The sequence below is a fragment of the Aquarana catesbeiana genome, linkage group LG01 (genome assembly GCF_042186555.1).
Source record: "Aquarana catesbeiana isolate 2022-GZ linkage group LG01, ASM4218655v1, whole genome shotgun sequence".
NCBI lineage: Eukaryota > Metazoa > Chordata > Amphibia > Anura > Ranidae > Aquarana > Aquarana catesbeiana.
In genome coordinates, this window is record NC_133324.1 from 606,810,704 (window position 1) to 606,837,748 (window position 27,045).

At 44.6% G+C, this 27,045-nt stretch overlaps 1 protein-coding gene across 5 annotated transcripts in view; it reads right to left on the reverse strand.

Moving 5' to 3' along the window:
- ARHGEF18 (Rho/Rac guanine nucleotide exchange factor 18) overlaps positions 1-27,045 on the reverse strand; it is a 355,668-nt gene that overhangs the window by 310,170 nt on the left and 18,453 nt on the right. Inside the window, exon 1 of one of the 5 annotated variants that reach the window (XM_073599257.1) lies at positions 5,936-6,043. The exons of the other annotated variants lie outside the window; for them this stretch is intronic. The gene's annotated coding sequence lies outside the window, so the exon portion shown is untranslated. Of the gene's footprint in view, positions 1-5,935; positions 6,044-27,045 lie in introns of those variants that run through there. 5 annotated transcript variants of the gene reach the window in all.

Sequence of the window (27,045 nt, forward strand, 5' to 3'; positions counted from 1 at the left end):
CCGACAATACACATAAAAGTTCATTGATAAAAATGGCATGGGATTCCCCCACAGGGGAACCCCGAACCAAAATTTAAAAAAAAAATGCGTGGGGGTCGTGGGTCCCCCCAAATTCCATACCAGGCCCTTCAGGTCTGGTATGGATATAAGGGGAGCCCCGCGCCAAAATTAAAAAAAAAATTGCGTGGGGGTCCCCCTCAAAATCCATACCAGACCCTTATCTGAACACGCAACCTGGCAGGCCACAGGAAAAGAGGGGGGGGTGAGAGAGCGCCCCCCCTAAATTGTACCAGGCCACATGCCCTCAACATCCAGAGGGTGCTTTGGGGTAGCCCCCCAAAGCACCTTGTCTCCATGTTGATGGGGAGAAGGGCCTCATCCCCACAACCCTTGTCCGGTAGTTGTGGGGGTCTGTGGGCAGGGGGCTTATCGGAATCTGGAAGCCCCCTTTAACAAGGGGACCCCCAGATCCTGCCCCCCCTGTGTGAAATGGTAACGGGGTACAAATGTACCCCTACCATTTCACAAAAAATGTGTGAAAATGTAAAAAAAACACAATACACGCCTTGGAACAAGTCCTTTATTAAAAAAAATAAATAAAACTGTCCCATGGAGTCGTCTTCTTCTTCTTCTCGCGCTCTGACGGACCGAAAAAGAAAAAAAAAAAAAAGCCGCACGTCGCCTATGATCTGCCTCCATGGGAGGTACCCGGCGTAATGACCAGCCGCTCTCAGGCGACAGCTCTTTTATAACTGAGGGTGGAGCCACATGATGACGTCACCGGGTGAACCCGCCCCCCTCTGACGCATGGGGACATCCCTATGGCTTTCCCATAGCGTCAGAGGGGGATGGGGCCACCCAATCCGCCCCCTATGATGCACGGGGACATCCCTATGGCTTCCCCGTAGCGTCAGAGGGGGGCGGGGTCACTCAGTTATGTAACCGGGTGGCCCGAGAGAAGAAGAAGACTCTGTGGGACAGTTTTATTTTTTATGATTTTGTTTTGGTGCGAACCGAACCGGGGGGTGTTCAGCCCATCCCTACTTCTAACAGTCTCAGATTGTGCATGACTGTCCCACATTTTCATCATACTTCCTCTGGTCCATTTATTCTACAGGAACTAAAGTCATTAATTTTAAGGCTGCATTCACATTATATCTATTTGTAAAAGTGCAAAATTGTGCATGCAATTGTTGTCATGCTATGTGGATCGGGCAGCCCAAAGTGCAATATTTTGCACTTCAAACATTTTTTTCAACTGTGTGTTTCCTACTTTCATTGTATTTTGCTGCATTTGGTGTGCTATTAAAAATGAATGGCCCAACAAGTGCGACATGCGTTGTTTGTGCATTTTGTAAACATGCCCAAAATCACATGAATTTGCATGTACTCATAAAACGCTATAGAATGCAGCCAAAACCTTTTCAACAAATAATGGTTATTATGAGGAGCGAGGAGGTGTTCAAAGTTATGTTGCATTATATATATATATATATATATATATATATACATTTTTTAAGAATACTTAACACAAAGTCATTTAGTTTGTATACTTAACATTGTTGCTTTTTTTTATTTCCTAAGACAGTTCTGTTTTTCTAAATTTGCAAATGACAAGTCTAAAGCCCCATACACACTATTAGAATTTCTGCAGATTTTTGTCTTCAGATTTACCAAAACCATGTAGTGCAAGGGCCTGCCTGATTGCATACAAATTGAAACTCTAATGCCGCGTACACACGGTCGGACTTTCCGGCATACTTGGTCCGGCGGACCAGAGTGTGCCGGACAATCCGCCCGTGTGTGGGCGGCGGCGGACTTTTCCGGCGGACTTCTTCCCAAAAGCCCGCCGGACCTAGATTTTAAACATGTTTGAAATCTTTCCGTCGGACTCAGTTTCGGGCGGAAAGTCCGCTCGTGTGTGTGCTGGTCCGACGGAAAGCCCGCTCGTGTGTAGGCTGGTCCGACGGACCAAATGCGACACGAGGGGATGGTATTGCATCTCGCGCTCGCTGCAATAGGAAAAACAAATCTTCCTATTGCGGCGAGCGCGGGGCATACCAGGCCCTTAGGTCTGGTATGGATTATAAAGGGGAACCCCGCTACGCCGAAAAAACGGCGTGGGGTCCCCCTAAAATCCATACCAGACCCCGATCCGAGCACGCAGCCTGGCCGGTCAGGAAAGGGGGTGGGGACGAGCGAGCGCCCCCCCCCCCTCCTGAACCGTACCAGGCCGCATGCCCTCAACATGGGGGGTGGGTGCTTTGGGGGAGGGGGGCGCCCTGCGCCCCCCCCCCCAAAGCACCTTGTCCCCATGTTGATGAGGACAAGGGCCTCTTCCCGACAACCCTGGCCGTTGGTTGTCGGGGTCTGCGGGCGGGGGCTTATCGGAATCTGGGAGCCCCCTTTAATAAGGGGGCCCCCAGATCCCGGCCCCCCACCCTATGTAAATGAGTATGGGGTACATGGTACCCCTACCCATTTACCTAGGAAAAAAGTGTAAGTAATAAAACACACCACACAGGTTTTTAAAATATTTTATTAAACAGCTCCGGGGGGGGATCTTCCTCCGGCTTCGGGGGTCTTCTTCCGGCTTCGGGGGTCCCTCCGCTTCATCTTCTCCCGGCGTCCGGTTGGTTCTTCTCCGCTCTCCGGCCTCTTCTCCCGGTGTCGCAGGTCTTCGGCCGGCCCCTCCGCTCTCTTCATGTAGCTCTATTGCGAGCGGAGGTCCGGACTTCTGGGCTTCTTGGCTTCTTGGCTTCTTGGCTTCTCTTCTCTTCTCTTTCCCCAGATGTTGACACGACGCTCTCTCCGGCTGGACTGGTCTCTGAGGGCTGCGTTGTGACTTATATAGGCGGAGACCCCGCCCCCATATGATGTCACAGTCCCTGGGCATGCTGGGACTGTGACGTTTTAGGGGGCGTGGTCGACCACGCCCCCTAAAACGTCACAGTCCCAGCATGCCCAAGGACTGTGACATCATATGGGGGCGGGGTCTCCGCCTATATAAGTCACAACGCAGCCCTCAGAGACCAGTCCAGCCGGAGAGAGCGTCGTGTCAACATCTGGGGAAAGAGAAGAGAAGAGAAGCCAAGAAGCCAAGAAGCCAAGAAGCCCAGAAGTCCGGACCTCCGCTCGCAATAGAGCTACATGAAGAGAGCGGAGGGGCCGGCCGAAGACCTGCGACACCGGGAGAAGAGGCCGGAGAGCGGAGAAGAACCAACCGGACGCCGGGAGAAGATGAAGCGGAGGGACCCCCGAAGCCGGAAGAAGACCCCCGAAGCCGGAGGAAGATCCCCCCCCCGGAGCTGTTTAATAAAATATTTTAAAAACCTGTGTGGTGTGTTTTATTACTTACACTTTTTTCCTAGGTAAATGGGTAGGGGTACCATGTACCCCATACTCATTTACATAGGGTGGGGGGCCGGGATCTGGGGGCCCCCTTATTAAAGGGGGCTCCCAGATTCCGATAAGCCCCCGCCCGCAGACCTCGACAACCAACGGCCAGGGTTGTCGGGAAGAGGCCCTTGTCCTCATCAACATGGGGACAAGGTGCTTCGGGGGGGGGGGGGGCGCAGGGCGCCCCCCTCCCCCAAAGCACCCACCCCCCATGTTGAGGGCATGCGGCCTGGTACGGTTCAGGAGGGGGGGGGGCGCTCGCTCGTCCCCACCCCCTTTCCTGACCGGCCAGGCTGCGTGCTCGGATCGGGGTCTGGTATGGATTTTAGGGGGACCCCACGCCGTTTTTTCGGCGTAGCGGGGTTCCCCTTTATAATCCATACCAGACCTAAGGGCCTGGTATGCCCCGCGACGGGGCTAGCAAGGTGTCAATCTCGCCGATAAAAGCGGCAAGATTGACATCCTTCTCTAGTCCCGTCGCACCTGAGTCACGTTCAAAATGAACGGACTTGTCCGTGTGTGGGCAAGTCCGTTCATTCTGAAAGTCCGCCGGAACTCCGGCGAAAGTCCGTCGGAAAGACGGGCGGACTTAGCCCGCCGGAAAATCCCGGCGTGTGTGGGCAAGTCCGTTCGTTTTAAAGTCCGGCGCACCTGGCGGACAAAGTCCGTCGGAAAGTGTGCCGGACCAAGTAGGATAGAAAGTCCGCTCGTGTGTACGCGGCATTAAGGTTTGACCTCATATTATATGGGTTTGGTATATCTGAAGACAAAAATCTGCAGAAAATCGAATAGTGTGTATAGGGCTTAAAGGCCCGTACACACGTTCAGAAAATCTGAAGACAAAATTTCGTCAGATGAACGATCTGCTGATTTTCTGATCGTTGGCATGCTGCTTTTGACAACCGATTACGAATTTTCGGCAGACAAAAACTGGATGTGCAGACTTGAAAATTTTTGTCTGATGTGACCACGACGTTCGATTTTCTTTTCATTAGTACAGTTTTCTTACAAAAAAAGAATCTGAAGAGCAAGACTAGGCATGCTCAGAAATGAAAGAACACATACAAAACAATTCAACACATTACGTCACTTCTGACGTTGAATTCTGTCATCAGAAGATCTTCTGATGGTGAGTACCCTCTTCACTTTCGATTTGAGACTAGCATCAAACAAAAAGCTGACGAAAATTCGTCCAATAATCTGACCATGTGTACAAAGTTTTAAAGGTTTGACCTCAAATTATATTTTGTTTTGGTAATGTTTTGGTAATTCTAAAGACAAAAATCTGCAGAAAATCTAATAGTGTGTATGGGGCCTTAAGCCTTGTACACACTGTCAGATTATTGGACGAATGTTCGTCAGTTTTTTGTTGGATGCTAGTCTCAAATCGAAAGTGAAGAGGGTACTCACCATCAGAAAATTTTCTAACAATAGAATTCAACGTCAGAAGTAATGTAATGTGTTGAATTGTTTTGTATGTGCTCTTTCATTTCTGAGCATGCCTAGTCTTGCTCTTCAGATTTTTTTTCTGTCAGAAAACCGTACTAATGAAAAAAAAAAAATCGGACATTGTGGTCACATCAGACACAAATTTTCAAGCCTGCACATTCAGTTTTTGTCTGCCGAAAATTTGTAATCGGCTGTCAAAAGCAGCATACTAACGATCAGAAAAACGGCAGATCGTTCATAGGACGGAATTTATTTTCAGATTTTCGTCTACAAAAGTCCAACAGCCTGTCCGACAGACTTTTGACGGACTTTTGTCGGACTTTTGGCGGACTTGCGGCAGACTTTCTTACGAGCGGACAAAAGTCCGACGGATTCGTACCTGATGTACACTGGACTAAAATAAGGAAGTTGATAGCCAGTAGCCAATAGCTGCCCTAGCGTGGGTTTTTGCCCGTCGGACTAGCATACAGACGAGCGGATTTCTGGGTCCGGCGTAGTTACGACGTAAAGATTTGAAGCATGTTTTAAATCTAAAGTCCGCTGAAAGTCCGGGGAAGCCCACACACGATCGGATTGTCAGCCAGCTTTAGTCCGTCGGCGTCCGTCGGACTTTTGTAGACGAAAAGTCCGACCGTGTGTACGCGGCATAACAGAAATCAGACAACAAAAGTTGTATAGTGTGTATGGGGTCTTACAGCAAGATAAAATGTAGTTTAAGTTTTAGTTTAAGTTTAAGATTTTAAAGAGTTTAAAACATTTAAGCTTAAAATTTTAGTTTAAGTTAGGTTAGTAGGGTGTTTAGTTTAAGATGATACTGTTATTAAACTATAACGTTTTACACTCACAACTTGAGCAACATCAGTTTCACATGTTATGCATCCGGCTACATTACGTAAGGCAAATTTAAATGGTGACAAAACCTCTCAGCAACAAATACCCATGAACTATGAACATAGAAATATAACACTAACACTAAGAAATTATCATTGCAGATACCATGTCAAGGTCTGTTTAGTCAGTTCTTGTACTATACTAGGTCTTCTGATAATGCATATTGTGCAGGTAGTTAAAGAATAGCATGATTTACCTTTTTGAAGTTCAATGTTCAGAACCAAAGAAAAGATAAGATATGCAGCAATTCATCTGTTGGCCTGAAAGGGTTTGTAGCTCCTAATGTGTAGTGCAGATATAGTGAGAAGATAATGTAATTTTCAGATTTTTTTAGGTTAGGACATATCCTCTTTTTTGTTTTCTCGGCATTGCTTAACTTCAGTTATATTCTAATTTAACCACTTACTCGAAAGAAAATTTTAAACTAAAAATGTTCCCTGGTTTTCAATAACATTTTCTGAATCTGATCTTAAATTAAACAATGTTATATAAATTGGGAAGGGGCTTCTAATTCCAAATAGCTGATTTCTAAAATCAGTCACTTAAAGCAGGTTCTCTTTGCTTGTACTGCTTTAGAGTGAGCCTATGCTTTGGCGAGCCCTGGAGCATCCTACAGTTATATTCCCTTTCTGTTCATTGCCAGGAGTGAGGAAAGGAAGCCCTGTGTAAGTTATATCATAGTCGGAGGGCCACAACTTTCTTTTTGCCCCCATGAGAGTTAGTGAGTTGCGCTAATCAACTCAGTAATGGAATAAGTCACATTATTCCAATAGCCTGAAGTATCAGGTATTTCTCTTAGCTACCATAATGAATGTATTGGTGGGGAGCAAAGGGAAGTTGAGTATATGCAAGGGGACGAGGGGTAGGCATTAAGAACCAACAAAGTCCTCAACCAACGACAACTCCAAACACAAAGCTTGGATCCTAATATGCCTATTAGTGGCTCGGAGAGCTATTCTAAAAATTTGGACTTCACCCTCCCACCCTACAATCTCTATGACCAAATGGGAACTACGGTTACTGCTTTACAGGGAAAAAATCAGCACTGACTTTACTCACATAGTTTCCAGGAAACTTTTCTACATGAGATGGCAGGCTTTCATGAACATGACTATGTCCCGGGAGGAAGTTGAGGCTTTTGAGGGATCTTTCTCTTACTTCCAAGGTCTTCCACTACTGATTGACAAAGAGGATATCTTTTAAGAAACCTACTCCCCCCTGGACGCCCCAGGAGAGCAATATTGCACTTGCCAAGTATACTGCAAGATTAGGTATATATATAACTTTATCTCATAAAACATTAAAGGCCCGTACACACGATATGAAAATCAGATGGGAAAATTTGTAAGATGGGCTGTCTGCAGATTTTTGGATCGTTCGCACGGTGCTTTCGACAGCCTATTTCACTTTTTCGGCAGACAAAAGCTGGATGTGCAGGCTATAAAATTTTTGTCGGATTTGAACTCAACATCTGATTTTCGGATGGTTAGTACAAAAATCGTCACACAAAAGTCCAAAGTACAAACACGCATGATCGGAATCAAGGAACAACTGGGAGGCGTTCGGTCTTGTAAACTACCGTTCGTAATCTAGAATTTACATAATGACGCGGCATTTGATGAAATCTCGAAATGTAGCTCACGTTCTTATCTTATTTAATGGGATAATAATGAAGCTGCTTTGCTGGTGATACTGATGCAGTTATGCCAAATGTATTTTAAAAGGCATTTGTTTTGTAGTGATATAAATAATATTCATATTATGGTTGTTGTTTGATTTTTTGGGAAAGTTACCACAACACCATTATCCCTGAGTTTTTAAGATCAAAGATACAGCTATGTTGGTGTCCCTTGTTAATTTTACATTGTGTTGTTTTTAATGTAACTGCCTACTCCCAAACTGTCATTTGAAGAAAAACAAATAGCCAAGTATTATTCTACACAATTTTTTTATTGTGCAGAAAAAAAAACAACAGAACTTAAATTAGAGATGCTATCTGCCATCCAAATAAAAATAACTTAACAAAAAATTGTGAATCAACACTCACCAAATTTCTACTAACAGAAATTAGCAGAAGGGGCCCAAAGGGTGGCGTTTGAGAAATTAACTTCCTCTTTATACTCTCATAGTACATCACTACATTTGTGCTTGTCGAGCGACAATCGACAATTTGCGGATAGTTAGTATGCTAGGCAAAATCCTGCACACGCGCTTACAACAATCAAGCCTGTACGAGGCTTTAGGTGTGTTACACCCCTCCCCCCCAAATATCCAATATTGATATAAATATCCAGGTTTGATCCATCCAATTTGCTACTGTCTTTGGATTTGTTTTATGTTGTGTACCTAACACTCTGTAAAATGTTGAACTCATGGTGACACTTGTCCTGTCTCTTTCTTATTACTATGTATTGTTGCTTGTTTCAATAAATTATATTGAAAAAAAAAAAAAAGGACCAGCAAAACACAGGTTCACGTTAAGCCCGGGTTCACACCTATGCGAATTAGATGTGCGTTTCCGCACATCTAATTCGCATAGCAGGAAAATGTGACTGGCTCCCTATGGAGCCGGTTCACATATCTCCGGGGCGGCTGCGGTGCGCACTGCACTGTGCGTCTTTGGCTGCGTTTCAGGGCCGAATTCAGGCATAGAATCGGCCCTGATTCGTCCCTGAAACGGTGAACAGGGACGCACAGCGCTCCTGTGCGGTCTGCAGCGAATTATGGTGTGAACCCGGGCTTAAGCAGTATTAAACCCAAAACCAAAAATGTAATAGACTGCAGCTTACCAATCCTTAGATGTGGTGGCTGCATTCATTTTCAGTTTTGTATGTTTTTGCCTCTGTTTTCACCTAGTTGTCTGGCCGGTGAAACATCTTCCGTAAAACAGTGACCCCACTCTGGATGAAGGTGCACAGGCCTTACTTTAAAAGCAGCTACAGCCACAGTTTTTTTTTTTACTTTTAGGATAATGGTTTTACATGAATAAATAAAAGCTGGCCATTGTAAGCACCCCTGTCAGTGTGAAAGGGTTTGTCTCATCCCTCTAACAGCTACAATGAAAGGAAAATCCAGATGTCTGTACACCAAACGGAGATCAAAATGCCTTTATTCACATAAAACCATGAAGAACATGAAGAGCACTACATGTACAAGCAAGGGAGGAATGGCTTACATGTGTCACACACAAATTGTGCTTTATCAAAGCGCCTCTAACAGCTACATCTGCAAGAGAGCTTGTTCTTTTGAAAAACAACAGACTTGCTGACCAGATCACCAGGTGAAAATAAAAGAAGGAAAGCCTAAAAAAAACCTAATGTAGCATCACATCTAAGAATTGGTAAGCTAAAATATATTAAATGTTCACTCTTAGGTTTAATACTGCTTTAACCACTTGTCGACCTCCGCACGACGATGTACGTCGACAGAGCGGCACGGGCAGGCAAAAGGACTTACAGGTACGTCCTTGCCTGCCCGCGGGTGGGGGGTCCGATCGGACCCCCCCCCCCGGTGCCTGCGGTGGTCGGCAAATCTCCCCCGGCGATCGGTGGTGAGGGGGAGGCAATCCATTCGTAGCCCCCCCCTCGCGATCGCTCCCAGCCAATGGGATCATTTCCCTGCCTCTGTAGTGTACACAGAGGCAGAGGAAATTATGTCATCTCTCCTCGGCTCGGTAATTTCCGTTCCGGCCCGAGGAGAGAAGACAGGTATGTGAGTGCACAAACACACACACATACAGTAGAACATGCCAGGCACACAAAACACCCCGATCCCCCCCCCCGATCGCCCCCTGATCCCCCCCCAATCACCCCCCCCTGTCACAAACTGACACCAAGCAGGTTTTTTTTTTTTTTTTTTTTTTTTCTGATTACTGTATTGGTGTCAGTTTGTGACAGTTACAGTGTTAGGGCAGTGAGTGTTAGGCCCCCTTTAGGTCTAGGGTACCCCCCTAACACCCCCTAATAAAGTTTTAACCCCTTGATCACCCCCCCGTCACCAGTGTCGCTAAGCGATCATTTTTCTGATCGCTGTATTAGTGTCGCTGGTGACGCTAGTTAGGGACGTAAATATTTAGGTTCGCCGTCAGCGTTTTATAGCGACATGGACCCCCATATACTATCTAATAAATGTTTTAACCCCTTGATTGCCCCCTAGTTAACCCTTTCACCACTGATCACCGTATAACCGTTACGGGTGACGCTGGTTAGTTCATTTATTTTTTATAGTGTCAGGGCACCCGCCGTTTATTACCGAATAAAGGTTTAGCCCCCTGATCGCCCGGCGGTGATATGCGTCGCCCCAGGCAGCGTCAGATTAGCGCCAGTACTGCTAACACCCACGCACGCAGCATACGCCTCCCTTAGTGGTATAGTATCTGATCGCATCAATATCTGATCCGTTCAGATCTATACTAGCATCCCCAGCAGTTTAGGGTTCCCAAAAACGCAGTGTTAGCGGGATCAGCCCAGATACCTGCTAGCACCAGCGTTTTGCCCCTCCGCCCGGCCCAGTCCAGCCCACCCAAGTGCAGTATCGATCGATCACTGTCACTTACAAAACACTAAACGCATAACTGCAGCGTTCGCAGAGTCAGGCCTGATCCCTGCGATCGCTAACAGTTTTTTTGGTAGCGTTTTGGTGAACTGGCAAGCACCAGCCCCAGGCAGCGTCAGGTTAGCGCCAGTCGCGCTGACACCCACGCACGCACCGTATCCTCCCTTAGTGGTATAGTATCTGATTGGATCAATATCTGATCCGTTCAGATCTATACTAGCGTCCCCAGCAGTTTAGGGTTCCCAAAAACGCAGTGTTAGCGGGATCAGCCCAGATACCTGCTAGCACCAGCGTTTTGCCCCTCCGCCCGGCCCAGTCCAGCCCACCCAAGTGCAGTATCGATCGATCACTGTCACTTACAAAACACTAAACGCATAACTGCAGCGTTCGCAGAGTCAGGCCTGATCCCTGCGATCGCTAACAGTTTTTTTGGTAGCGTTTTGGTGAACTGGCAAGCACCAGCCCCAGGCAGCGTCAGGTTAGCGCCAGTCGCGCTGACACCCACGCACGCACCGTATCCTCCCTTAGTGGTATAGTATCTGATTGGATCAATATCTGATCCGTTCAGATCTATACTAGCGTCCCCAGCAGTTTAGGGTTCCCAAAAACGCAGTGTTAGCGGGATCAGCCCAGATACCTGCTAGCACCAGCGTTTTGCCCCTCCGCCCGGCCCAGTCCAGCCCACCCAAGTGCAGTATCGATCGATCACTGTCACTTACAAAACACTAAACGCATAACTGCAGCGTTCGCAGAGTCAGGCCTGATCCCTGCGATCGCTAACAGTTTTTTTGGTAGCGTTTTGGTGAACTGGCAAGCACCAGCCCCAGGCAGCGTCAGGTTAGCGCCAGTCGCGCTGACACCCACGCACGCACCGTATCCTCCCTTAGTGGTATAGTATCTGATTGGATCAATATCTGATCCGTTCAGATCTATACTAGTGTCCCCAGCAGTTTAGGGTTCCCAAAAACGCAGTGTTAGCGGTATCAGCCCAGATACCTGCTAGCACCAGCGTTTTGCCCCTCCGCCCAGCCCAGCCCACCCAAGTGCAGTAGCGATCGATCACTGTCACTTACAAAACACTAAACGCATAACTGCAGCGTTCGCAGAGTCAGGCCTGATCCCTGCGATCGCTAACAGTTTTTTTGGTAGCGTTTTGGTGAACTGGCAAGCACCAGCCCCAAGCAGCGTCAGGTTAGCGCCGGTCGCGCTAACACCCACGCACGCACCGTACACCTCCCTTAGTGGTATAGTATCTGAACTGATCAATATCTGATCCGATCAGATCTATACTGGCGTCCCCAGCAGTTTAGGGTTCCCAAAAACGCAGTGTTAGTGGGATCAGCCCAGATACCTGCTAGCACCTGCGTTTTGCCCCTCCGCCCGGCCCAGCCCAGCCCACCCAAGTGCAGTATCGATCGATCACTGTCACTTACAAAACACTAAACGCATAACTGCAGCGTTCGCAGAGTCAGGCCTGATCCCTGCGATCGCTAACAGTTTTTTTGGTAGCGTTTTGGTGAACTGGCAAGCGCCAGCGGCCTAGTACACCCCGGTCGTAGTCAAACCAGCACTGCAGTAACACTTGGTGACGTGGCGAGTCCCATAAGTGCAGTTCAAGCTGGTGAGGTGGCAAGCACAAATAGTGTCCCGCTGCCACCAAAAAGACAAACACAGGCCCGTCGTGCCCATAGTGCCCTTCCTGCTGCATTCGCCAATCCTAATTGGGAACCCACCACTTCTGCAGCGCCCGTACTTCCCCCATTCACATCCCCAACCAAATGCAGTCGGCTGCATGAGAGGCATTTTTATGTCCTCCCGAGTACCCCTACCCAACGAACCCCCCAAAAAGATGTTGTGTCTGCAGCAAACACGGATATAGGCGTGACACCCGCTATTATTGTCCCTCCTGTCAATCCTGGTCTTTGCATTGGTGAATGTTTTGAACGCTACCATTCACTAGTTGAGTATTAGCGTAGGGTACAGCATTGCACAGACTAGGACACACTTTCACAGGGTCTCCCAAGATGCCATCGCATTTTGAGAGACCCGAACCTGGAACTGGTTACAGTTATAAAAGTTACAGTTACAAAAAAAGTGTAAAAAAAAAAAAAAAAAAAACACAAACAAAAATATAAAATAAAAAATAATAGTTGTCGTTTTATTGTTCTCTCTCTATTCTCTCTCTCTATTGTTCTGCTCTTTTTTACTGTATTCTATTCTGCAATGTTTTATTGTTATTATGTTTTATCATGTCTGCTTTTCAGGTATGCAATTTTTTATACTTTACCGTTTACTGTGCTTTATTGTTAACCATTTTTTTGTCTTCAGGTACACCATTCACGACTTTGAGTGGTTATACCAGAATGATGCTTGCAGGTTTAGGTATCATCTTGGTATCATTCTTTTCAGCCAGCGGTCGGCTTTCATGTAAAAGCAATCCTAGCGGGTAATTAGCCTCTAGACTGCTTTTACAAGCAGTGGGAGAGAATGCCCCCCCCCCCCGTCTTCCGTGTTTTTCTCTGGCTCTCCTGTCTCAACAGGAAACCTGAGAATGAAGCCGGTGATTCAGCCAGCTGACCATAGAGCTGATCAGAGACCAGAGTGGCTCCAAACATCTCTATGGCCTAAGAAACCGGAAGCTACGAGCCTTTTATGACTTAGATTTCACCGGATGTAAATAGCGCCATTGGGAAATTGGGGAAGCATTTTATCACACCGATCTTGGTGTGGTCAGATGCTTTGAGGGCAGAGGAGAAATCTAGGGTATAGTGAGTATTTTGCAGACCTCATTTTTTGTCACAAAGTTTTGAAAATTAAAAAAAGAAAAAAAAAAGTTTTTTTTTTGTCTTTCTTCATTTTCAAAAACAAATGAGAGCTGCAAAATACTCACCATGCCTCTCAGCAAATAGCTTGGGGTGTCTACTTTCCAAAATGGGGTCATTTGGGGGGGGTTTGTGCCACCTGGGCATTCCATGACCTCCGAAACTGTGATAGGCAGTGAAGAGTGAAATCAAAAATGTACACCCTTAGAAATCCTGAAGGCGGTGATTGGTTTTCGGGGGCCCGTACGCGGCTAGGCTCCTAAAAAGTCCCACACATGTGGTATCCCCGTACTCAAGAGAAGCAGCAGAATGTATTTTGGGGTGCAATTCCACATATGCCCATGACCTGTGTGAGCAATATATCATTTAGTGACAACTTTGTGCAAAAAATAAATAAATAAATAAATAAATTGTCACTTTCCCGCAACTTGTGTCAAAATATAAAATATTCCATGGACTCAACATGCCTCTCAGCAAATAGCTTGGGGTGTCTACTTTCCAAAATGGGGTCATTTGGGGGGGGTTTGTGCCATCTGGGCATTTTATGGCCTTCAAAACTGTGATAGGTAGTGAGGAGTAAAATCAAAAATGTACGCCCTTAGAAATCCTGAAGGCAGTGATTGGTTTTCGGGGCCCCGTATGCGGCTAGGCTCCCAAAAAGTCCCACACATGTGGTATCCCCATACTCAGGAGAAGCAGCTAAATATATTTTGGGGTGCAATTCCACATATGCCCATGGCCTGTGTGAGCAATATATCATTTAGTGACAACTTTTTGTAATTTTTTTTTTTTTTTTTGTCATTATTCAATCACTTGGGACAAAAAAAATGAATATTCAATGGGCTCAACATGCCTCTCAGCAATTTCCTTGGGGTGTCTACTTTCCAAAATGGGGTCATTTGGGGGGGTTTTGTACTGCCCTGCCATTTTAGCACCTCAAGAAACGACATAGGCAGTCATAAATTAAAGGCTGTGTAAATTCCAGAAAATGTACCCTAGTTTGTAGGCGCTATAACTTTTGCTCAAACCAATAAATATACACTTATTGACATTTTTTTTACCAAAGACATGTGACCGAATACATTTTGGCCTAAATGTATGACTAAAATTGAGTTTATTGGATTTTTTTATAACAAAAAGTAGAAAATATCATTTTTTTTCAAAATTTTCTGTCTTTTTCCATTTATAGCGCAAAAAATAAAAACGGCAGAGGTGATCAAATACCATCAAAAGAAAGCTCTATTTGTGGGAAGAAAAGGACGCAAATTTCGTTTGGGTACAGCATTGCATGACCGCGCAATTAGCAGTTAAAGCGACGCAGTGCCAAATTGGAAAAAGTGCTCTGGTCAGGAAGGGGGTAAATCCTTCCGGGGCTGAAGTGGTTAAGGTCTTTAGGGGCCATGCTACATCTGTATACACCTGCGCCATTAGCTGCATTACTATACCTGATACATGGAACACAGAAAGGAAAGCACCTGTGCATTAAAAATGTCCCTATCTCCAGCTTAAAAAAAAATAAAAATAAAAAACACATGATCCAAGGCTAGGTTCACACTACTGCAATATGATTTTGATCCAACTTTCAGTGCAATTATGTAGTGCTACTTGGATCCAACTTGAATGCAACTCTGATGCAACTTTATAAGGTTTCTATATTCTATGGGACCAAAATAGAACTGGAACCACACCAAAGTAGTACAGAAACCTTTTTCCAAAATCGCTCCATGCTAAGTCGCATTAATGTGAACGGGCTAAATTAATAATATTGTAATTTCCCTTGTCATGCCATTCTGTGCCACTCAAGTTGTATCTGAAATCATGCTAGTGTGAACCAAGCCTTAAAGAAGATGTTTTATACCTACCTTTCCTCTGCCTATTCCTTAAATCTTCGCTCGCTTTCAGAGCAACACTGCTGGCAAAACCTTCAACATCCAAAACACTTCCAGTTGTGTCAGACATCTGGCCTATTACTGCATGCTGTAATTCCATCCGCTGGTCCCTAGATCACTACTGTGTCCTTTAGACCCCTTTCACACTGAGGCGCTTACAGACTCTATAGCTCTAAAAATAACACCTGCAAAGCGCCTCTCCTCTCACTCCAATGTGAAAGCCCGAGCGCTTTCACACTGGAGCGGTGCGCTGGCAATCAATGGGCAGCGCCGTCGAATCGCTGTCAAAATGCCGCAGCAGGGGCACTTTGCGGGCGCTTTTAACTCCTTTTCGATCGCTAGCGACGTTTAAAAGCGCTCCACTAGCGGCCGAAAAAGCACCGCTAAAACGACAGTAAATCGCCACTTTAATGCCGATGTCCCCAATGCCCCAGTGTGAAAGGGCTCTTATGCCCTGTACATGCGGTCAGATTTTCCGACGGAAAAAGTGCGATCGGATTGTGTTGTCGGAAATTCCGATCGTGTGTGCGCTCCATCGGACTTCTTCCGTCGGAATTTCCGACACACAAAGTTTGAGAGCAGGCTAAAAAATTTTCGACAACAAAATCTGATCGGTTAAATTCCGATCGTGTGTACACAAATCCGACGCACAAAGTGCCACGCATGCTCAGAATAAATTAAGAGACAAAAGTTATTGGCTACTTCCCCCGTTTATAGTCCCGACCTACGTGTTTTACTACACCGTGTTCAGAATGATCGGATTATACGACAACTTTGTGCAACCGTGTGTATGCAAGACAAGTTTGAGCCAACATCCGTCCGTTGTTGTCGGAATGTCCGATCAATGTCCGACCGTGTGTACAGGGCATTAGTGTTGTAGGGGTTGATTGACAGAACCACATGTTGTTTAGTAGTGGACCTGGCAACCAACACATCCCAAATTGTTAAAGATTAAATTAAATTAAAGATTTTGCCAGCAGTTTTATGCAAGAGAGTGACATTTTAAACAGTCTTCTTTTGCAGGGTGTGTTTTTATTTTTGTTTGTTTTAAGTCACCAACAACTGCTGTATAAACTTTTTTTGCATGGTTAAATATTACATATTAACCACACGCATATGATGGTTAGAAACATTAAACCCATGAAAAATGTTTTCACAGAGAAGGTTTTCTTATTGTAGCTGGTTCTGTTTTCTTTTGATATAGGGTTCTTACTAGAATTGTGTGTGCTTTTACTTGCCAAAAGATGGAATTTAGTTACACTTATGTGATTCACATACAGTGGGGATTTATTCAGTAATCTCCAACTAACAGTATCCCTGTAATCTTTATACAGGGGGAAGCAGCTCATCAGGCATTCCTTTCCAATAATGTTGCTGCTAAAATACACACAGCTCACTATGATGTATTTTTGAGCCAAGGTACAGTGGGGACGGAAAGTATTCAGACCCCCTTAAATTTTTCACTCTTTGTTATATTGCAGCCATTTGCTAAAATCATTTAAGTTCATTTTTTTCCCTCATTAATGTACACACAGCACCCCATATTGTCAGAAAAACACAAAGTTGTTGACATTTTTGCAGATTTATTAAAAAAGAAAAACTGAAATATCACATGGTCCTAAGTATTCAGACCCTTTGCTGTGACACTCATATATTTAACTCAGGTGCTGTCCATTTCTTCTGATCATCCTTGAGATGGTTCTACACCTTCATTTGAGTCCAGCTGTGTTTGATTATACTGATTGGACTTGATAAGACCTTACAGCTCACAGTGCATGTCAGAGCAAATGAGAATCATGAGGTCAAAGGAACTGCCTGAAGAGCTCAGAGACAGAATTGTGGCAAGGCACAGATCTGGCCAAGGTTACAAAAATAATTTCTGCTGCACTTAAGGTTCCTAAGAGCACAGTGGCCTCCATAATCTTTAAATAGAAGACATTTGGGATGACCAGAACCCTTCCTAGAGCTGGCCGTCCAGCCAAACTGAAGTATCGGGGGAGAACAGCCTTAGTGAGAGAGGTAAAGAAGAACCCAAAGATCACTGTGGCTGAGCTCCAGAGATGCAGTCGTGAGATGGGAGAAAGTTGTAGAAAGTCAACCATCACTGCAGCCCTCCACCAGTCAGAGCTTTATGGCAGAGTGGCCCGACGGAAGCCTCTCCTCAGTGCAAGACACATGAAAGCCCGCATGGAGTTTGCTAAAAAACACCTGAAGGACTCCAAGGCACCTGGCAGATAGAAACTTCCTAAGTCGGGATTACGCGGTGCCTGGACTGATATTGGTGACATCAGCAGAGAGCAGACTTCAGGCCACTGAAAACTGCTGAAAATGGGTCACAGGAATGGAAAACGAATTACACTCCTGTGACCCTTAGGAGAAGCCCAGCCAAACAAGCTCAGGCTGGACTTCTCCTTTTAATGTAAATAAGTGTTCACCAGTAAATATCGCTTTATTTAACTTGTATTTCAACTCCCAAAAACTAATGTCATTGTGAACTATCACTATCACATTGAATAATGTGATTGTAAATGACCGGTTATGGGTAGTCATGCTTGTTTCTATATCACTGTCTAAAATGCCTTACCAAATAATCCTCTTAGTATAAACCAAATAGCAGAAGTATTCCTGTCTGGCCACTACAGATGACACACCATTCATCTTAGGGATGCCTCCATCAGCACTGTATGTTCTTCTCACATGGACATTTTTTATACATTTTTTTTTTAAAGCAGAACTAAACTCTCTTAATCAACATTAACTATCTTTAACCCTTTGTGCTGCTAGCATTAGTAAATAGATAGGCTAAATTATATTTTCTTGTGAAGCGCCCCCCTGACATCAGGGAGGGATGACATTTCACCTCAGGGTGCTGGTTCTTAGGCATGGTGGGTATGGATGGGCACCAGACACTTTTAGAATGCAAAAGTGAGTTTATTGCTCACAACAGAAAAAAAAATGTGGGAGAGAGGGTTAGGGCACAGGATACTTATATGCAAAAAGCCCAGCAGACTCTGAAAATAACAGCACAGGTAGACAGCAATACAGAACAAGGGCCTTATCCCTGCACCCAATGTTCTATACCTACGTAGCCACAGCTGTCTCCTTTAGCAACAGAAACTCACAAGACGGTACAGAACTGTAATGTCAAAGGCAACAGTGCCACCCATAGACAAAAAAGAGGAACCACAAGCTAAACCAGGCTTGGGAGAAAATCCAAATGATTACTAAAACTACAAATTAGCCAGGCTAACTACCACCTAGCACAGCTAAATTTGCTAGCAGCCCTGTTTAACCACTTAAGGACCGAGCCTCTTTTTGAAATGTGTTGTTTACAAGTTAAAAACAGTTTTTTTTTGCTAGAAAATTACTTAGAACCCCCAAACATTATACATTTTTTTCCTAACACCCTAGAGAATAAAATGGCAGTCGCTGCAATACTTTCCGGCACACCGTATTTGCACAGCAGTCTTACAAGCGCACTTTTTTGGAAAAAATACACTTTTTTGAATTAAAAATAAGACAACAGTAAAGTTAGCCCAATTTTTTTTTTTATATTGTGAAAGATAATGTTACACTGGGTAAATTGATACCAATATGTCACGCTTCAAAATTGCGCCCGCTCATGGAATGGTGACAAACTTTTACCCTTAAAAACCTCCATAGGTGACGTTTAAAAAAATCTACAGGTTGCATGTTTTAAGTTACAGGGGAGGTCTAGTGCTAGAATTAATGCTCTCACTCTACTGATCACGGCAATACCTCACATGTGTGGTTTGAACACCGTTTTCATATGTGGGAGCTACTCGCGTACGCATTCGCTGGGCGGGACAGGGCGCGCTTGCAAAAAAAAATTTTTTTTCTTATTTATTTTACCGTTTATTTTTTATTTTGTGTCACTTTTATTCCTATTACAAGGAATGTAAACATCCCTTGTAATAGGAATAAAAGTGACACATTTTTTTTTTTTAAACATCCCTTGTAATAGAAAAAAGCATGACAGGACCTCTTAAATATGAGATCTGGAGTCAAAAAGACCACAGATCTCATATTTACACTTAAATGCAATAAAAAAAAAAAAAAAAAATTCCTCTGGAATTCCCTACCCCAATCTGTCAGACTGTCTCCAAATGTATCCACTTTTAGACGATCCCTGAAAACTTTCCTCTTCAGAGAAGCCTATCCTGCCTCCATCTAACAACTGCACTATTTTCTCCATTAGCTCATCCCCCACAGCTATTACCCTTTTGTATAACTTGACCCTCCCTCCTAGATTGTAAGCTCTAACGAGCAGGGCTCTCTAATTCCTCCTGTATTGAATTGTATTGTACTTGTACTGTCATCCCTAATGTTGTAAAGCGCTGCGTAAACTGTTGGCGCTATATAAATCCTGTATAATAATAATAATTTTTTTTTTTTAAATGGCCCTTTTAAGAGCTACGGGCGGAAGTGACGTTTTGACGTCGTTTCCGCCCTGCATTGTTATGGTGATGGGTGGGGGCCATCGTCTCCATGCCCAGCAAGGGTGAAGATCTGATTGCCTCCGCCGCTGTCGACGGCTCTGGTAAGTGGCGGAGGGCACCGGAGAGTGGCGGGAGGGGGGGCCCCTCTCCCGCTGCCAATAAAAGTGATCTTCCGCCGCAGAGACCACTCTTATTGCAAACCGACCGCCGGCTGAAGAAGAGGATACCGGGTTATGGCAGCTAGCTGCAGCCATAACAACGATATCCCCCTTCAAAGTAAGGACGTACATCGTCTTGCGGCGGTCCGGAAGTGGTTAAGACAAGGGTGCTAGATATGTTTTAGGTTGTATATAGCATCGGGGTCTGGATATCTTCAGGGACCCCTACCCCCATATAAATACTCTCATCTGTACTGAGTCCTAGAGATGAAGTGTATTTAGCTGCAAAGAATCCAACTCATTGCTTGTAGAATTTGTTCACACTCAACTGCCAATCCACCCCCCATCCATAGTCAATATCCATTTCCCATAACACACTTTTCATATTTACCAATGACTGATTGCTATTAAAGGAGAAGTATGGGAATCGGGGGTTACTGCAGATTCATACTTACCACGGTGGATGCAGCATCGGTCCGATGCTGAATCTGTCCCCCGGCACCTTTTCACTGAGAACTGAGCGATCGAACACTGCCTATGGCTCGGTTCTCTCAGCTCCCCAAGCAGAGAGCTGCTGCCTGTCAATCAGCATCTCTCCTGCTCTGCTCTCCCACGCTCATTGAGCTGTGGAGGGGGGGGAGCAGCCATCTCAGCCTCTCAGTGACTCACTGAGTCACTGAGAGGCTGAGAGGGCCATCAGTCCAGGCACCTGGCGGATCCAGACTTCCTAAGTCAGGATGACGCGGTGCCTGGACTGATATTGGTGACGTCAGCAGAGAGCGGACTTCAGTCCTCTCTCTGCTGAAAACGGGTCACAGGAATGCAAAACGAATAGCTCAGGCTGGACTTCTCCTTTAATGTAAATAAGTGGTCACCAGTAAATATCGCTGTATTTAACTTGTATTTCGACTCCTAAAAACCAATGTCATTGTGAACCATCACTATCACATTGAATAATGTGATTGAAAATGATCTGTTATGGGCAGTCATGCTTGTTTCTATATCACTGTCTCAAATGCCTTACCAAATAATCCTCTCAGTATAAACCAAATAGCAGAAGTATTCCTGTCTGGCCACTACAGTTGACACACCATTCATCTTAGGGATGCCTCCATCAGCACTGTATGTTCTTCTCACATGGACATTTTTTAAACATTTTTTTTAAAAGCAGAACTAAACTCTCTTAATCAACATTAACTATTGTTAATCCTTTATGCTGTTAGCATTAGTAAATAGATAGGTTAAATGATATTTTCTTGTGAAGCGCCCCCCTGACATCAGGGAGGGATGACATTTCACCTCAGGGTGCTGGTTCTAAGGCATGGTGGGTGTGGACATTTGTAGAAAAGATGAGACACTTTTGGAATGTGAAAGTAGGTTTATTGCTCACAACAGAAAAAAAATGTGGGAGAGAGGGTTTTGGCACAGGACACTACGGAACTATATGCAAAAAGCCCAGCAGACTCTGAAAATACCAGCACAGGTAGACAGCAATACAGAACAAGGGCCTTAGGCCTGCACTCAATGTTCTATACCTACGTAGCCACAGCTGTCTGCTTTAGCAACAAAAACTCACAAGATGGTACAGAATTTCCATTGACGAGTTCTCATTTGTTTCTCCAGCCTCTTCACAGTCCCCGGCTCATGAAAAGTCCCCTCTGAATCTCAGAACTCCATCCTTCTCAGCATGCCCCAGGCAACAAGAGGTTCTGGCAGATTCTCTCCCATGCCTCCAGACAGCAACCAGGCTCTCTCCATCAGAGCCATGGGGGCACTCGTGCAGAGCCGCTGCTCTGTGTGTCCATTCAGACACAGAACCGCGGCTTGGTCCTGCCCCCCCCTCTTCTCATTGGCTCCCTGACTTTGATTGACAGCAGCAGGAGCCAATGGCACCCCACTGCTGTCTCAGCCAATGGGAAAGGAGAGTCCCGGGAGAGTTGCGGAGACTCTCGTGCAACATTGCTGGGTTGAGATGAGGCTCAGGTAAGTATTTGGGGGCTGAGGCGGGCTGCTGCACACAGAAGGTTTTTTATTCTAATGCATAGAATGCATTAAGATAAAAAATCTTCTGATTTTTGAAACCACTTTAAGTCCTGTTAGTTGTGAGGTGGGGCCTCCATGGATCTGACCTGTTTTTCCAGCACATTCTACAGAAGTTGGATTGAGACCTGAAGAATTTGGAGTTCCTCAAACCATTCTTGAATTCATCAGACCAGGCTACTTTCTTCCACTGCTCCATGGTCCAGTTCTGATGCTCATGTTACCATTGTAGGTGTTTTTGACTGTGAACATGGGTCATCATGGGCACTATGATTGGTCTGTGGCTATGCAGCCCCATACGCAACTAACTGTTCTGACACCTTTCTATTGAAAGCAACATTAACTTTTTCAGCAATTTGTGGGTATAGGGTTGTATAATTTATTTCCCCTTTTATTGGTTAAACTAGATGGACTTGTGTGTTTTTTCAACCAGACTAACTATGTAACCATGTAATTTCAGCTACAGTAGCTCTTCTATTGGATCTGATTAAATGGTCCAGCGTTCACGCCCCACGTGCATCAATCAGCCCTGGCCACCCATGACCCTTTTGCTGGTTTGCCGGTTTTCCTTCCTTGGAACCCGTTTGGTCCTGACCACTGCAAGCCAGGAACATCCCACAAGAGCTGCAGTTTTGCAGTTGCTCTGACCCATTTGTCTAGCCATTACAAGCCACTCAAATCCTTATGCTTGCCTATTTTTTCTGCTTTCGATACATCAATTTCTGGGACAACATGTTCACTTGCTGCCTAATATATCCCACCGACTTTCACAGGCCATTGTAAAGAGATAATCAATGTTTTTCACCTTTCCTGTCACTTTTCCTGTCAGCAGTACATTATACTGCGTCATGCTATTACAGTAAATCATATAAATGGTTAGCGTTAGCATACAGTATACCATCAACAAGTGACAGTAAATTATATTATATGGCAACTACACAAAACAATTTAATGCTGCAAAACCAGTTTATAATAACCAACAACATCACATGTTATCATTATTCTGCAGTTTAATATATGCCCTAGTAAAGGGTGCTTGAATGTTTGTTCTATCACTGAATTTATGAATGTAGCACTGGACTTATGAGGGCGTTGTCATGGACATTTTTTTTTTTTTTTTGGGGGGGGGGGGATTTTTTAAACTGACAGCAATGTTGAGGGCAATTTTCACAAAGACTCCAATACTGGGTTGATTGCTCCGACTTTTGACTTTGGAAAGATAAGAGTTCCCACTCATTATAATGGGACTTTAAAGGCATAGGAAAGTAACACAGATTTATATTAAAATTCTAAGTTTAATTTTATCAAGTATACAAAAGTAGAAAAATAGAAAAAATCATATATTTATCAAAAATACAATATACAATTAAGGGCGGCATGTATTACCACATATTGGTAACATATTAAATTGTTACATTGTTTGAATTTTATTATAAATCTGTGTTACTTTCCTATGCCTTTAACGTTCCATTATAAATCTCTTATTTTTCTATACTATTTTTGTCTTTGACCACCTGCACTGTCATTTTTGTCTGTCACTTTCAGCTTGCACCAAGGCATTCTTCCTCCCACTAAACTAAACAAAACAGCATCAAAACATTTTTCCTTCTGCTGACCAACACTTCTGAAAATTACTCCTACCACTTACCACCATCCCTGTGCATTATTTTTATCTGATTGACCACTGTTTTTGGAACATTCTTCTTCAACTGATGCAAGAGGGAGGTAGGAAGAAATTCCTTATGCCTCGTACACAGGATCGCTCATTCCGACAACAAAATCCATCAGATTTTTTCCGACGGATGTTGGCTCAAACTTGTCTTGCATACACACGGTCACACAAAGTTGGTCGGAAATTCCGAACATCAAGAACGCGGTGACGTACAACACATACGACGAGCCGAGGAAAATGAAGTTCAATAGCCAGTGCTGCTCTTCTGCTTGATTCTGAGCACCCGTGGCACTTTGTGTGTCAGAATTGTCTACACATGATCGGAATTTAAGCAAACATATTTTGTTGTCAAAAAATTTTAGATCCAGCTCTCAAACTTTGTGTGTCGGAAATTCCAATAGAAAAAGTCAGATGGAGCCTACACACGGTCGGAATTTCCAACAACAAGCTCCGATCGCACATTTTCCAACGGAAAGTCCGATCGTGTGTACAGGGCATTAGTCTACCATTGCTGGGCACTTTCTCCTTTCCCGACTACTATATTCTATACACTATACACTGTGTTGTACATTACATACTTGCACACTGTATTACATAACCATAAATAATGCATGCTACATGCTATTTTTTAAACATACTCCTAAATTCTGCACTTTATATGCTCTTTTGTAGATTTGTAAGCTTTTGTAAGATGGAGTACTTTTGTTCACTGAGAGTACCCCAAGAAGTATTTACTGTAACCAGTATTTACTCTTGGAATGCAGAAATCCATATTCACACAAATAGTAGACCTGCCTTTTTTCTTACAGGGCGAGGATATATATTTTTTTAATAATTTTTAAAGATACCCACTCCCATTTTTTCACTGCTCACCCAGGAAAGAATGACGTCCTGACCCTCTCCCCATCTGCAGACTCCTGGGACACATCACACAGTCTCACTGCATTGGGGAGCCAGCTATAATTCCTCAGGAAGTTACAGCCGACTCCCAAATCCAAGATGGTGGTTCCGGGGACCTGCAACCACAACAGTGGGAAGGTTAAGCTACAGGAAGATAGTGCTGGACTCCAGGGACTGGTAAGTAACTGATTTTTAAAGGGTGATATTGCTCTTTAAAGTATGCAATCCTTGTACATTATTCATCAAACAGGGAGAATGGGTCCACGGTAAAAAAGACAGGACTGGCTTGGCAACCATCTAATCTAAAATCTAATTATAGTCGATTGCTACTTTTTTGCAAAACTTTCTTACTTAATAAATCTGATAGTCTAATATAAAAAAGTTTGTCTGTCAAATAGGTTAGCAAATGTGAGTCTGTTTTATAAAGAGGAGGGAACAGAGATTACGGGGGATCCAGTGCCTTCCTTACCCGGGCTTGTTCTTCACTAGCCATCAGGTTCCCAGTGCCTGCATTCTAACTGTGGGCAGCTGGCTATGCTGCTTTCAGCTTCACAGCCGACTGCCCACTGTGTGAATGCGTGAGCTGCAGTACACATTGTGAATGGTCCCGCAGTCTTCTCAGATCAGCTTTGTGTAGCACCAATCAGTTTTCCAAATGGTAGCTATAGTAAACGGCAGTACCTTTACACTAGCTTTTCCTACTGCCATTTTTTAAAATATGTTGCTGTGTCTATCAGTCTATGTGGCATCTTTGATGTATTAGCAAAGTTCTTAGCACTCACCCTGGGGTTCCAGGCATTTTAGCAGGTATTTGATAAGCATTTTAAAATGCACAATTTTCTGTTTAATCTTACAAATGTAAGAGAATGTCACTTGATCTGATGTTACACTTACTTGATTACTTCTTTGCCTGGCTACCCTACTTTCTCTTCTCTGAAACACCAACTATCATTCTTTGTGACATAAACATCTCTGTTAATAATAACACCCTGTTCACCTCTCAACTTCTAAATCTAACTTTAGCACTAGGGATTGGCGAACGGTTCCGCCCGAGCATAAGTTCAGGCTGAACTCTCTGTGTTCGGTTGTTTGGCAAACAGCCGAACAAACGGGTCGTTCAACCATTTGTTCGGCCCCCCAAAATGACCACAATGCATTGCGGTGCTGAACAGTGCATTGCAAGCCCTGATTGGCTGAAGCAGTGAAAGCTTCAGCCAATCAGGGCACAGAGCACTGTCAGAGTCATGATTGGACACTGTCATCGTGACTTTATCCAATCATGACTCATTCCTGTCCCACAGTATAAAAGTATTCTTTTACTGGCAGCCATTTTCAGTGTGATTTCGGCGTAGAGAGAAATAGAACAGGGCTCTGTTCAGTGGTATCAGTTAGTTAGTCTGCTATACTGTGCTATTTTGCTTCAATTGTAGTGTAGAATATTAGTTTAGTGCCAGTCTAGGGATAGTGTGAGTGTAGTGAGGAGAACCATCATTCAGCTTTGCATAGTGTGCAGCTAGAGTAGGGACAGCTCATATAGTTTCAATGTAGTGTAGTGAGACCGTGTCAGTAATCTTGACATTAGAGGAGGAGGGGGAGGGAGGAGCCGGATGTGGGCGTCTGGCTGATCCCGTTGCTGGTCCTGGGACGCTGGGCGTCTCTCCCTCCGTGAGTCTGGCTGCGGCTGCAGGATAGACACGAACCGCCCACCGCTGGGGCTCTGCATGTGCTCTGCCCCCCCCCCCCCCCCCCCGGCTAGCGTTCCCAGCCCTCACCCATCCCTCACCCTTTGGGTATTCGTGGTGATCGTGAGGTGTCTCTCGAGTGGATGCAGAGATCGTCTCCTGGAGCATAGCCAAGTATAGCCAAGTGAAGCGAGTGCTGGTCTGCACGACGCTCCCCCTGTAGTACAGAGCTGACGGAGGAAGCGGTAATAGCCGGCCCGGGACGAGGACGTTGAGAGCGTGGCCCGTGCACCCCATCACCAGACATACAAGGGACAGACACACTCGGAAGGGGAGCATGACATTAACACCACAGATAAGTGTAAGGCTGGTAAAACGAATGCGGTTGCAGGGGTAAGTGCTTCATATTGAATACCTGTATGGGGATACCTCTCATATCACACAGGTAACCTCTGCTCAATGAGGTTGGTTTCTCTATACACCTAACCCAGCCTAAAGGAGTCCAAGCTCTCTAACCCTAACTGGAACTGTATTACAAAGTATAGCATCAAGAGCTAAGATAATTGTGGCCAGAGTGTGCGTTGGTGTAGAACCTGATTTCCTTATGGCGGGAGTATTAGACTAAGGGGCATGAATGCACGGATTTCATATATTTATATTGGTATAAAACTGCTCCTAGCCTACCCCTGTTCTATACAAATAGTGATTATGTGATCTTCTCCCCTGCTGGATACCCTCAACTACACTCTCTTGGCTAAAGGGATCAAAATTCCGCCGATATTATCAAATTGGATGTGTATGTCACACATAGCACCAGAACTGACTACCAGCAGTCCGTTTTGTTTTTTTCTTTTTTTTAGGAGACTAGGTGCTCTCTCCTCTCTCCTCCTGTTGGATATCTTTATTTGAATATTTCATGGTTAAAGGGGCCATAGGGCACGTAATATGTTTTTCATATGGTGGGAGTATTAGACTATGGGACATGAATGCATGTATTTCATATGTCTATATTGGTATAAAACTGCTCCCAGCACACCCCCGCTCTACACAAATAGTGATTATGTAATTTTCTCCACTACTGGATACCCTCAACCACACTTTCTTGGCTAAGGGATCAAAACTCCACCGA